This window comes from Miniopterus natalensis, chromosome 10, assembly GCF_054644295.1.
Source record: "Miniopterus natalensis isolate mMinNat1 chromosome 10, mMinNat1.hap1, whole genome shotgun sequence".
Taxonomy (NCBI): domain Eukaryota; kingdom Metazoa; phylum Chordata; class Mammalia; order Chiroptera; family Miniopteridae; genus Miniopterus; species Miniopterus natalensis.
In genome coordinates, this window is record NC_142090.1 from 14122264 (window position 1) to 14134986 (window position 12723).

A 12723-nucleotide genomic window follows, 5' to 3' on the forward strand; every position below is an offset into this window, starting at 1 on the left:
CGAAACTAACCTGATATTGTGTACTTTATCTAGAGTCTGGGATCCAGGGTTTCTGAGAAGAGAGGAACCAGATCAATGTATTAACACAAGCTAATAAGATAAGTCCTTGCTGCTTTCGGGGCTGTGCAATACTCAGCAGAGAAGCAGAGGCTAAAAGGGCTCCACTCTGTCTCCTGAAAAACCCTTTAACCAGACGAGCGAACGTCTGCTTTCCTCCCTCCTCTGGCCTGGCTCTTCTCCTTCTCACTGAAGCACCCACCTCTTGTAAGCAAAGCTTTGGCAAGGCCCTGTCTAGGTGGGCCCTAACTGACCTATGTGTGTTTGCCCACCTTGCTCTTGTACAGCCGGTCAGCTCACAGCTCGTTTTAATGTCTCCCCAGTTTCTAACTCTGATTTCTGTGCAACCATAACTACTACAGGAAGGTGTAGGAATTTATGCTCTTATCAATCATTTCCACCTAAAGGAAGATTCGAGATGTTTTGATGGGAGGAAGAAAAATGGGCAGGATGTTGCCAGGTATGGGGAAAAGGAAAGTTGAAGAAGAGAAGTGAGGTAGGAGGTCAGAAACCAGCGGCTCCTTCAGAGGGTCACCCTTGATTGCTGCCCATTTGACCAGGTACTTAGTGGACACAACTGATGGTGCCACTTCCCTGGGACTATGCTGGGGTGCGGGGGACGGGGATGCCTAAGGGTGGGAATCCCTTAGCTTCTCTTGATGGGTGGGGCACAATCCTAGAAGGCTCTGGGTAGAGGTTTCACAAGCAGTGCTGCCGGGTCCCACCCTGGCACCTGTCCCTCCTGCCAGCTGGCTGGCTAAGCCAGGGCAACATCACGACTTCTGTCTTTGGACTTCCGAAACTGCCCTGATGCTCACATTGTCTGTTTCTGCTGTGGTGTGGAATCTAGGGTTTCCAAAGAAGAGGGGAGCCAGATCGGCCTCTAAATAGAAACATGACTAGGTAAGTTAGGTTCATCTACCAGGCAAGCTCTAGGGCACTTGGCCGTTCGAGCTCCCTCACCCAGGCCTTCCGTCCTTGGGTGCCTCGGCGGGGTGATGGATCTGGACTCTGACCGGGACTCGCTGCGCGAGCCTGTGTCAGCTCCGAACACGCGCGGGTCCCTCGGACCGGCCGCGCCACGAGGCTGCGTCCGTGCCACCGCGTATGTGCCCCCGTCTGCGCCACATCACCACCGGCAGGGTCGCTCCGAGCGGACCGAGGGGGCCAGGCCGGTGCCCGCAAACGCCCGAGGCCGGGAGCGCGGGCCCAGGCGGGCGCGGGGCGCGGGGAGCCGCCCCCGGCCCCCTCTGCCGGCCGCTCCCGGTGCGTCTCGCCGTCAGCCGCGAGCTCCCAGCCGGCGCGAGCCAGAGAGGGAGCGGCGGGCGGCGGGCGGGAGGGGCGGAGGCGCGCGAGGGAGGGAGGCAGGGAAGCCGGAGGGCGGGCGGAGGAGAGGAGGGCCCAGGGAGCGCCAGGCAGCTGGAGTTTTTGCAGCGCTTGGCCGGGCTTCAATGCACAGCAGCAGCGAGCCGCGGCGGCAGCAGGCAGCCCGGGAGCTCCGGCGGCGGCCGAGCCAGCGGCGGCCCGGCTCCCTGCCCCCTGCAAACTTTGCGAGCAGCCCGCCCGGGGGGCCGGGGGCGCGCCCGGGAGGCCCGGCTCGGCCCGCGGCCGCGCTCTCCGCCGCCGCAGCGTCCGCCGCCGCCGCCGCCTCCGCAGCCCCGCGCCTCCCCGGGGAGCAGTCGGCGGCTCCCGCGGCCCCCCAGCCCCGGCCCCTCGGCGCGGCCCGGCCAATCCCCCGGCGGGGGCGGGGGCAGCAGCGGCGCGGCCGGCCGTGGGCTGCCGGGGGGCGGCCGCCGCTGCCCAGGGCGGAGCGCAGAGGCTCCGAGAGCGCTCCCCGGCGGGTCCCCCGCGCACTCGCCGCGCCCGGGCAGCGGCCCGACCCGGCGAGCATGGGCGGCGCGGAGTGACGCCGCCGTGCCCGCTTGGCATCAAGGACATTCGGCCCGCGGGGGTGAAGACGAAGGCGGGGGGGCAGCCCCGTGTCGCCACCGCAGCCCCCCCAGAACCACTACGGCTGCTCAGGCTCCGGGGCTGCGCGGAGGAAAGGGGTGCTGGAAATCGATCCACGTTTTCCGACCTTTTTGTTGGACATTCCGCCCACCTTGGCCGCTGCACGGGGAGCTGTCAAGCCCTGCGGGCTCTGGTCTCGCCCTCCGTTTCCTCGCCTCCCCCCGGGCTCCCTGCGCCTCGGTGGAGTATCTGCGTCCGGGGCTGGGCTGGGGCTGGAGGAGGCAGCCACACGCGCGCACACGCGCACGTTCCGAGCGGGGCGAGAGGCAGCGGCGCCGGCTCCAGCCGCAGTGTCAATGCGGCGGCCCCGCTGAAGGAGGCGAAGCGGCGCTTCCAGGTAAGGGGCCGCCGGGCGGGCGGGCGCGCGGGCGGGCGGCGGGCGCGGGCGGGGCGCGGGCTCGGTCCCGGAGTCCGCGGCTCCTCGGGAGCCGGTCCCCTGTCCGCACGCACACGCGCACACACGCACACACACACACACACACACACACGCACACGCACACGCACACACAGGCACACGCCGCGCACAGGCACCTGCCCACCTCGCACCTGGACACCCGCGTCGCTGCTGCGCACCCAGGGCAGGTATTTCCCGTGCTCGGTCCTGACGCTCCGGGACTCAGACTTCTCTAACCCCCGGACTTTCGGGGTGGGATCCTGGGCACGCCTGCCTCTCCCTCCCACCCGGGCAGGCTGAGGGAGTGATTTTTTTTTTTTTTTTTTTTTCCCCTCCCAGTTCCCAGCCCTTCGCATCCTTAGCTGGGTTTAAAAACGGGGGAAGTAATGGGAGGTCTTGGGGACCCTCTCAGGGCGATCTCTGCCCCGTGGCCTTTGGATGCCTGGGGATGCTGATGGTGCGCAGACCCACGGATATGCAGGCGGATTTGGAGAGCGTGGTGGCCCGCGCGGGGAGGAGGCGCGGCGGGCGGAGGGGCTGCGGCTCTGCAGGGCGGCGCGTGCGGAGCCACCGCGTTTCCCCAGCAAGAGGCAGCGCAGCCGCTTTTCTGAAGCCTGGCACCGCTTCCCCCAACGCTCGGGATTTCGGACTGAAGCATCGCTTGGGGGCGGGGTGCAGTGTTGCTTGTGAAGGGAGGGCGTCCGGGTCACACCTTCCGTAAAAGGTAGGACCTGCCCCCGTCTTCAGTCCCTGAGCAGCAAACGGCAAGGCCACAGGGCTTAAGGACGCAGGACCTGGGTCTCCCCTTCACCTCCCTACCCTGCCTCCGCGCTGTTGTGCTGCAAACATCACCTAGGTCTCTGCTAACACCTGCCCCATGCCTTCCGAGGTGCGTGTCTGAGAAAAAGACTTAGAAGTGAGGATCCGTGAGGGTGTCGTGCAGGAAGGAAGGGAGGAGCCCCTCTCCCCACGACCTCAGCAGTGCCCACCCGGTAAGGAGCCAGGCGTTCTTGGGCCCGCCAGCGTCCCCCAGAGCCTGGCTGCTCCCGCCAGGGGGGACTCACTTTCCACAAGCCTGTGGTTCCAGGTTCTATTTCCCAGAAGCGTTTCGGTACCTTTTTCTCCCCGGCTGGAGTTTCATAGGCTGCTTATTTTCAAACTTTTTTTCTGGCGGAGGTAGGAGGTGGCTGGGCTCCAAAAGGGCTTTTTCACAGGTTCCGTTTGGGGGGGTCAAAGAGCAATTGATTCAGGGCTCAGTTGTTGTAGGCAGGAGAATGTGAGATCCAAATAAAATGTCATTTCGGAATTGAACGTACATAGAGCAAGGTCCCATGTTCCCACAGCTGTCTCTTGTTGGGGCACCTTGTTGGTCAACCTGGAAAGGAATGGAATAAGCTTGTATCCTCTCAACAAGATCATATGTTCAGAGTGTCCTACAAACCCGCCAGTGGGAACAATACGCTGCTGGGAGCCTTCCAGAACATTAGGGGAAAGGAGTCCACACTCTTGAACAAGAGGACCTCGGCGCTGGGCACAGGCTTTGGTTGATTCCGTAAATCCCAAAGATGGGTGCTGAAATTAAGGTCTCTCTCCACACCCCCATCTCTGTTATTTTCAAACTTTTTCAAGCTGCTGAAAGGTCTCTGGCTAGGCTGGGGAGAAGAGCAGACGCCCCGGGAGGGAGATTGTATTCCGGCTGTGTGCTGTGTGAGCTGCCCTTTGATTGATTGAAAAGGGTAGATGGAATAAAGGAAAGCTGTCACAATGGGGAGAACCCAGTAGGGGGAAGAAACATTATTTTCTTTTTAAGAATGATGGGTGTTCGTACACACACACACACACACACACACACACACAGATACACACATGCCCTCTCAAAGAGCCTAGCTATCTATATGCGGCCAGCTCGGCCAGCCAGATGTGGCAATGGGACCCACCTCTGTCTTCCGGGCTGTGGGAGAACTGGGACCTTTTCACACGCATGCCCCTCGAGAGCGTGGACAGGGAGGTCCCACGTATGCGTAGAGCAGCACATGGTTTTCAACAGAAACAGTGAACTGCAGCAACAGTGAGTGGCCCCCAGGTACACATTCCCTCTCGGGACCTTAAAGGGGCAAAAAGATGGGGTACAGAGCTTCCTGAAATATCTGTGCCCCTTCCACATGTCTGTTCCTTTCTCTGCTGCTCTCTCGGCCCTCTTTCCTTTCTCATATATTTGCAGCCTCAGGATATGTCATTTTAATGCAAAGCCAGCAGTCGTTATGCTGGTTATAAGCTAAACATTTTTAAACATGGTTCAAAAATCCCCACTTTCTTCTGCGCTTAGTGTTAGGTACCGGTTTGGTGTCTAGGACAAAGCAGGCGTTAATTAACATCTGTGCAAGGCTGGGTGCACGTCATTCAATGTTTTCCTGGCTCTCCAGCCAGCCCTGGAGCATGTCACATTGTCACTCTCCTTCTCCACCACTCCTCTGTGGTCTTCCCTTTAAGTTCTCTGGGGTCTTCCCACTCTGAGAGGAGTTGCACTAGAAAACCCCCAACCCTGAATGCTTCCTTTCTGCAGACCAGGGCTGCTGCTGGGCTGTGCTCTAGGCAGCTCTGCTGCGAACACGGGGGAGAAGGCATGGGTTGCCCACAAACTGTTCCTTCTTGCCCAATCTGGTATTCGCTCAGGGATGGCCTCTGTCTTCCCAGGGCTTCATCCTGGATGCCCACCGAGGCTCTGCAAACATTTCCGGAGGAATTTGAGGCCACCAACTTGTTTCCTTTCTCCTTCGCGGCATCCCTGCGTTGCCTGCTGCTCCCCGCAGACAGGGAAATCTGCGCGGCAGATTCTGCCTACACTTAGCATCCTGATCCTTTTAATCACAATGAGGGGTGCTGGGAATTCGGGGGGGGGGGCTTTCTAGGGAAGCAGCAGTCCTGAAGTGGGGAGAGAGCTAAGGGGGCGGTGTGATTAACTCTTCTCAGCTCCTAGTTCTGACCTGGCTTTGATGCAAAGAAATTGCAGCCAACCTCTCTCCTCCTAGCCAGCTAGGAGGCATGTTAGCAGCTTCTCCCCACCCTTACCCAGAGAAGGCACTACATGGATAATGCCACCCGGAGACCTGTTGGAGTAGCTCTGTGATGGGCGGTGGTAGGGCAGCAGCCATAGAGAAAACCTCCCATGATTCCGGCTGTGATTCGTCTGTGCAACAGATGTCATTAATTTTTAGACTCTCTTCTCCTCTTCTGATTCGTGTCCAGTGCCACCCAATGTGAAACTGGTTCAGACCCTGGGGCGGCTGAATAGGGCTCACGACCTTCCCAGGACACCCCCCTTCCCCACACCCCGTTCCTCCCCCCTCCCCGCCACTTGCGAATCCACCTCTTGGCTTTGTGCGCACATCCGCCAGCCCATTCGCTCTCAAATTTGTGGCACTCCAAGAAATCAATATAACATGAATTTAACGACAGCTGGATGATTAAGTGTTATTTATATTTAAGAGCGGCATTTTAAAAAGACGTTGTGCTAATAAATCAAACGGCTGTTTGGGAGATGCACATGATTAGGGTAATTGCCCTGTAGGCTCCACTGAGCAATGCTTGGTCCGCGCCGAGCCCTGCGGGCACCACCTCTTCAGAAGCTGCGAGCCCCGCTGCTGCTTCCAGTCCCAGGCTCCCACCCGATCCCCTGATCCCCTCCCTTCCTCGGGGCTTACTCTCTGTTCTTTCCCCTCTCCTCACTGCCCAGGCTGTCTCATTCCAGTTGTGGCAGGAAGGTGCAGTCAGCAGGGGGACTGAAGGGGGCTCTGCTGCTAAGTGGTAAGAGATGGATCTTAAAAGCGAAGGCAGGCAGGGGGTCCTAATTCCCAGAGCAGAGGCCTGGTTGCAGAAGGAGGCGTCTGCTTCCCGGCTTGGTCTGAAGCAGCTTGGAAGAAAAGCTTCTTGCGTCCCTGTGTGATTCTGTAGGAGCCACTGACCCCTGTCCTGTGATCATGTGGCATCAGGCTCCCCAGGGGACAGGCTCTGGGGACATTATGACTTGTCCTTGGGAAAGTAACAGAATGGAAAGGAGTAATATTGTTGCTGGTGATGGCTAATATTTATTGAGCGCTTACACAGATGAGGCGTCGTTTGAGTACTTTGCACAGGTTGGCCTTTTCTTCCTCATTACTACCCAGAGGGACAGTTACTCTTACTATTCGCACTTCCTCCATGAGGAAACTGAGATGTGTGTGTGGGGGAGGGGGGTAAGGACTTTGTCTAAAATCCCACAGCTGGTGGTGCTGGAGCCAACTGCCAACCTTAAGCAAACAGACTGACCTCTGTCCCTATCATTGTGCAGTTTTCCCCCTTAGAACATCTGTGTGGAGCATGTTGTTATCCCCTTTGGAGTTTTGGGGAGTGTGCCTGGGGAAGTTTAGAATAGGTGGCTTTCCACTGGGCTACCTCTGTGACCCCAGGTGAACGTATTTCTTCTTGAAACCCCAGTGTCCCAGTTCATCACAGGAGGCTGAGTCTTACCCTCATGTTGGTGGGTGTGAAACTGAACTGATCATTCCAGCAGAGTGCTCAGTTTCTGAGGGTAGCTTTTGCCTCATTTGGCAAATGACTCCTCCCATTTCCCCCTGGGAAAAGCTAAGGAGTGACCCAGTGCAGACCTGATCTCTGCTTTTGATTCCATGAGGCTCTGAGTCTCACACTGGTAGGAATCTAGTTCTCCCTAGTGACCGCTCAGAATTTGCTGGTAGTGTGGAAACAACACTCTCCCTTTAATCCTTCAAATCACCTTGTAAGGTGAGGACTGTTTATTTCCATTTTGATGGTGTGGGAACTAAGGCCGAATGCCCAAGGCTCCAGGGTGCCACATGGTGGATGGTCTTTTCACTTTTGGGGAAGGATGCCCATGGTATGTGCTCAATTATTTCCTTCACCCATTCATTCATGAGCCCTTGGGTTCCAGATTTTGGAAGCCAAAGGCAGGGAAGGAATCTTTACTTGTGAATGTCATGCCTGACTGGGTGCTGGTCCATATGGTAGTTGGAGCAGAGAGGCTCGTTGGAAGTTGGTGCAAATGGGCTGTTTGTGGGGGAGGTTGTCCTGCAGCACTTAGTGTGAATGTAGCACTTAGGAATTACATCCGGATTCTGAGAGGTGTGGGTGTGAGGCCCTGATGGAGCTGTGGACCTGGTCGAGTGCTGTCTCATCTCAAAATCAGGCCTTAGTTGCCTGACTCAGTCTTTTTGGCCTGAACATTTAGGGAGCAGCCACAGGCGGTCTTCTTGTGCTTAGGTGTTATTTTTTTCTTCCAAAAGACAGACTTTTATTTTATACCTTATTTTATATGAATTCTTCTCTACATTACAGTGAGTAAAGGTTCTCTCAAACTTGAGGTGGCGAGAAGGGGTGCATTTGGAATTTCATCACCTGCCTCCTGGGGCAGCAGGAGTGGCTGACACTGTTGGATGTGGAGTCCTGCTCGGACTTACTCCAACAGGCGTGTGTGGGATCTTAGGTATCTCCGCTTTGCGGGCTACGCTTGGCTCTCCCCCTACCTCTCCATGGTACCTTCCCCATGAAGAATTCGCAACAGCAAATTGGATTTTGGAATGTTGTGACTCCAACACAAAACAGATCACTAGCTGGGAGGATATCGTCTCCACAGTCAATGGGCTGAACGCAGACTAGCTGAATCAATTCCCAAGGTCTTACGGGCAAGAGTACTTTCATTAGGAAGAAGCAGCTGAGGAAGAGGTCACTGGAACTGCAGGAAAGGGACACCAGAGCTGGTCAGAGGCTTTCCTGGTCTTCGCTCAACATCTGTTTCACATGTTCTTTGCTCTTGTCCTATAGGAGCCCAGCTGGATTTCCCTCTTGGTACTGTAGGGTGTAGGACTAGAGGGCTAACAAATCATTCCTTGGCTTTGGCCCAGAGGTCAAGAGGAGGGAAAGTAAGTAAAGCAGGGTTGGCCGATTGTTTCTCTTCTTGTGGAGGGAGTAGACAGTGAGAGGAGGGCATGTCAGGGCAGTGGCCATCAGATTGTGTAATTGAACCAGGCTGCATGGAATGTCAGCTAACCTCGCAGAGATAGCTTTTAACCAGGGGAACAGACCGAAATCATCTAGGAATCTGAGAAAAATATAGGGTGCCCCCCAAAAGTGTATACACATTTTACAGCTGATAGCTCAATTGATGTTTCTTTCTTTTCAGATTTAACCCATTAGAATTAATAATCATTCAAAGTATGTATACATTTTTGGGGGACACCTTGTACATACCTGCCTGACCTCATTTTTTACCTCTCCATTGCAGACCTGCTTCCTGAAGGTGAACCTAAACTAGAGCCGAATTTCCCAAAGCGTATTCTGTGGGAGGGAGTAGATGCTGCACATACAGAAAGTTTCCATGGCCAAAAAAGTTTACCCTGAGTGTAAAGCAAAGCTAGAGAGGTTCCTTACTGAAGGACTTCTTGGAGCCTTCAGACACACTAACATGGATTGTAAAACCAAAGAAGGTAGATATTCTGTGTGGTGGCCCCGGGGAATCCACTGAATGCTGGACTAAGACAAGCACTTTCATTTGCCTGCTCTCAGCTCTGAATAAAGGAGTGGATTCTACAATAATAAAATTCAGCAGAACTTTCATGCTATACACACAAAGTACTGGGTTGTGGTGACTGTGTAGATACTAGGGTTTCAAGTAGAATTTTTGCAGATAGTCAGATAGTCCAGCTCTAGGCTCAGCCTTTTCCTTCCAAGGCAGCAGAGAGGTTCTCAGACAGGAGCGAGGTCCAGCCAGGTGTATATTTTCTCAGGTTCCTAGACAATTCTGGTATGTTCCCCTGGTTAAAAAGCACTGGCATTGTGGGAAAAGCTAGATGTTGGAGACAGATAGATGTAGATAATCTCAACTCTCACTTACCAGCTAAGGGGCCTTGGGGGAAAAAAATCACCTTATGTTTTAGGGTTACCATTGGTAAAATGAGGGGTTAGTTCAGATCAGTGATTTAAATTCTTTAACTATGTAGGCAGGTAGAATTCTTTATTTAAATGAAATTTTATGTGGAATTCTAATACACAGAACAGATGCAGGAAGGGCTGTTTGGTCAAAGCTATGGGGGAGCTTGGAACCTTGCACCCTTGGCCTGTGGGCCCCTCTCCTGAGTCTTGGCCTGGGTACCCTAGAGAGCAGAGCCCGATGTGGTAACACGTGGTTGAGGGTGGAATCCCAGGGCAACAAAAGTGAAGGAAAAAGGGAGGAAAGGTAGGGAAGGAAGAGAAACAAAGAATGTGTTCCCAAGCTAGCCACATCTTCCCGAGGAAACAGCTGTGGCTTAGTTGCTCAGGATGTCCCCTAGAGAAGCTGATGGGAACACGGCCTCAGAAGAGCCCAGAGGACAGGCATGGCCAGTATCCGCCAGCTGGTCCTTCCTGTGGGCCACGGTGCCCTGGGCACCACTCGCCCAGTGAGTTGGGACCTCCCCTCACTCCGGGGTTGTGATGCTATGTCCAGCTAGGGCCTCTGTGGTCAGGCCTGTGGGCTGGGGCACGTCTCCCCTCCCCCCCCACCCCCCACCCCATGGGCCTGATGGTGCTGCACCTGCAGGATGCAGTCTTTGTCCCTAATGAAGAAAGGCATCCAGAACTTTAGCTCCCGAGGAATAGTTTGAGGTGTCCCTGGGGTCACTCTGGCAGTAAGTGGGGCAATGGCTGAAGAACATAATTGGGGAAGGGGGTGGCACGTTAGGTAGGGCCGGGCAGATCTGGGTGGGTACACAGATTGGGGGTGTGGGATAGTGGGTTCCACATACGGATTCCATACATGGTTCTTCAGAGCAGAGTCAGGTGGCAAACCAGGGCTGGCTGCTCCAATACGGTGCTCAGCCCCTGAAGGTCATGACCTCACGACTGCAATAGCCAAACACATGATCAGTTAGTTACACAGTTGAGACCCCCAAATAGAAACCACATTAAGAATGGGTCCCAGTCAGGAGTCAAGAGGCTTTCTTTTCCTAACTTTTAGGGCTTATTAACCAGAGGCGTGCCTTCCACATGGTGGCATGCCAATGTCTCAGATGCTTCTGCTGGTGATGGCTGAGGGGCAGATGAAAATGATCTCTGCCCCTTCCTTTGTTTTAGAAAATATTATAAGCATCAGAGTATAAAGCAGCAGGGGACATTTCCATATAAAATATTTTCCATGATTAATTGCCTCTTCTCTCCTTTTTTTACAACTCTAGTGCTCTGAAGCCCCTCTAGGGTCAGGCGGGGCAAAGGACAGATGGTCGCAGAGTGCTTGTGACCCCTTTCCCGCTCTCTTCTCCATTAGACAGTGACCCGTCTTCCTCTCCTAAATGCACTTTCCGTTAGCTGCTGATTGATGTGGGCAACTCCCTGACTCTCAGACATGTGTCTGTGTTAGCATGTCTGCCTGAGATTTCCGGCTCCCCGAGGGTCAGGACCAGCCCCTGCTCGAAGCAGTCTCTTGTGTAATCAGGAACTTAATTCAGACTTTTAAATAGTGGTAAAGAAGCCGCTGCTGGCCGTAGCAGTGATGACAGTGGCATTGAAATGACTCCTTTCTTTCTGTAGAAGAGAGGAGCCATTTCTTATTTTTCTTATATATACTTGGTGCCTAACCTAGGGCCTATCATACTAGGGGCGATCCATAAATATTTGCTGAGTAAATAGAATGAATGAACAGAGTAGGGGAAGGTGGAGATGAATGGCCTATAGAGGACAACACAGGGGACGTGCAAAGCAGCTGCTGTGGAGGGGCTATTCCAGAGGATTCAGGCGAGGGCAGGCTGAGCCCGTCAGTCACCCTAGAGTGTCCTGGATGCTCGTGGTTTGGGGGCAGGTGGAGGGCCGTGGTCTATTTCAGATTGATGCACTTGGAATTGATTTCTTGCTTTCCACATAATACTCGCTCTGGGTTTAGGTGCCAATAGATTGGGAGGGACGACCAACCTGCGTTTCCCAGAACATTCTGAAGCCTAGTCTCTCCCTGGAAAAAGCATTCCGTGGCCAAGTAAGTCTTACAAACACCTTATGCTATCTCCTCCTCTTGGTGATTCAAGATGCGCATGAAAGGCTTAGGAGTCCTGCTATAGACAAACGTGTCTATTCTTAGCCAAGCATTTTTCAGCTTATTTGGCCATGGGAACCCTTTGTGTGGGTGTATTTAAACCTGGAATGGGTGTTCAACAGAAAGCATTTTGGGAGATGCTAGCCTACAACTGGAAGCTTTCAGGTTTGAGATTAGTTTGGAGGAGAGAAAACAGGAGAACGAATCTACTGTACTGTTAAAACAGGGACCTGAGAGGCCCATCTTCTGGAGGAGCTGGCTTCCTCTTGTCTTAGCCATTTGCTTTTGAGAATCTAAGAAATGGCTGTGAATTATTACAGGACTCGGGCAACTCTGGTGCCTTCAGATGTATATTTTCTAAAGGGATCATTTTAAGGAGTGTGATTGCAGCTTTGACAGGTTGGTGGAAATGTTTCTAAAAAGTAGCACTTTTTGGTTGCACCTAATAGATCAAGGTGGATGTTGCAAAGTGCGTGAGTAATGACATTCACCATCTCAATATATTTTTTTCAGCTACGCTTATGGAGTAAGAGGCTTCGATATAACTGGCAAAGATACATGTTTTGAATTAACAAAGCAGGTTGAGTTATTAAGACACAGCTCCCTAAATTTTGGATAGTCGAGACAAATTTTCTCTCGGGAAAGAAACTTTGCTACCCTAGAGAGGCTGAAGTTTTCTAATTAGACTGTAAATTCATGATGACCCACCATTGGTTAGTGACCCGGAGAGCAAAGTTAGGAATTTCCCACGGGAAGCATTTCACCGACCAGTAGTCATCTTACATAGGTAATGACGTATATGAGTGAGGGGGTTTGGTGGGGGTGGGGTATCACCCCAGTGGTATTTGGGTTTGGATCACCTGGGATGTTGGCTGATCACCCACATACCCAATTACAGGGCCTTGGCCATGCTTTGCCCAAGCCCTGTGCTCCTTTCCAAAGTGAGTAACAATTGCTAACACACACTTACTAAACAAAATTCCCCCGGCCCCTATTCATAAAGCATTGCACTGGTGATTCTATCAGCATTAAACTGTTTGGTGACTGAGTTTAGAATTATAGGAATCGTAGAAATGAATTAGCAGTAAATCAAGTCCCAGCTGAGTTCCAACCCAGCTGCGGTGAGTTTTAAATTAAAAATATCTTGCTATGATGAAGCAGCCGTGAGTCAAGCACTGGAGCTCCGTCACTC

At 53.7% G+C, this 12723-nt stretch overlaps 1 protein-coding gene across 1 annotated transcript in view; it reads left to right on the plus strand.

The window, feature by feature from the left end:
• The first annotated feature begins 1957 nt into the window (after positions 1–1957).
• Positions 1958–12723, plus strand: part of PLXNA4 (plexin A4) — a 399973-nt gene continuing 389207 nt past the window's right edge. Inside the window, exon 1 of the mRNA XM_087821012.1 lies at positions 1958–2404. The gene's annotated coding sequence lies outside the window, so the exon portion shown is untranslated. The remainder of the gene's footprint in view (positions 2405–12723) is intronic.